Source organism: Sinocyclocheilus rhinocerous, unplaced genomic scaffold, assembly GCF_001515625.1.
Source record: "Sinocyclocheilus rhinocerous isolate Xijiao unplaced genomic scaffold, SAMN03320098_v1.1 scaffold3113, whole genome shotgun sequence".
NCBI classification, from domain to species: Eukaryota; Metazoa; Chordata; class Actinopteri; order Cypriniformes; family Cyprinidae; genus Sinocyclocheilus; species Sinocyclocheilus rhinocerous.
Window position 1 is genome coordinate 111,269 of NW_015666962.1, and position 1,172 is coordinate 112,440.

Below are 1,172 nucleotides of genomic sequence, written 5' to 3' on the forward strand. Positions count from 1 at the left end.
GACGGCGATCTTTTTGGACGGCTCATGCTGTGTCTGTAAAATTGTTTCCTCGTACCTGTGGCCAGAATCCTCCATATTTTATTTTTTAATTTTTTTGGTCTTGACATACTTGAAGGATGTGTATTGATCAATTTAAATACAATATTCTCCAATTCAGTCCTGTAGGTTGTGCAATTCATTTCTTCTGTCCCTACGAGAATCGAAAAGAGCTTTAGGAAATTGTGTTGGTGCAGTAATTTATGTCCAAAGTTTGTATAAAAAAAGTTAATAGCTTAAAATTGAAATTGTAATGTAGTAATGGTTGTCTGCTTCCAGGGGAAAAAATGTACATTGAAAAACCTTCCCTTATCTTTGGAATGTTTTATGCTTTATTTTGTTTCATATTCAATCGGTTTTCATTCACTTTCGTGCTTTTTGGAGGGGGAAAGTTACTAGTTAAAGTTCCGTTTTTCGACAGATTTTGATGTAATAAAATTCTAATGGTAAATAGACAATCAAACGGCGATTAATATTGGAAAAGGACATTTTATCATTCTTAATGTTTGTACATAGACACTGTTCTTGTTTTGTTGGTTTTTATTTTGTATTTTATGTTGTACTTAACTGGCAAACCGTTCCAGAAATAAAGTTCTGGAGATATTATAACTGTGTTGACGAGTTCAATCATAAACTTGATCAAATTTGATGATCTTTATTTGCAGTAACGATGCGTCGTAAGACTGTCGTGATTGATTTTTGTAGAGGAAATTGAATTTCTATGATATATGTCAGTTTAATTATGTGATCAAAGGAAAAAGGAGTTTGGTTTAACTTCCTCTTATGTTTTTTCGCAAACGTCTGATTAGAGCTGCACGATTCTGGATAAATTGAGAATCACGACTTTTTTTTGTCTCAAATAGAGATCATGATAATATTTATATAAATGAATACTTTTATTTAGAAAGGATCTTTTAAATTGATCAAAAGTGATGATAAAGACATTTATGTTACAAAAGATTTTTATTTCAGATAAATGTTGCTTTGAAATCACAGGAATAAATTACATTTTAAAATATATTCAAATAGAAAGTTATTTTAAATAGTAAAAATATTTAAAAATTTTACTGTTTTTGCTGTACTTTGGATCAAATAAATGCAGGCTTGGTGAGCAGAAGAGACTTCTTTAAAAAAAA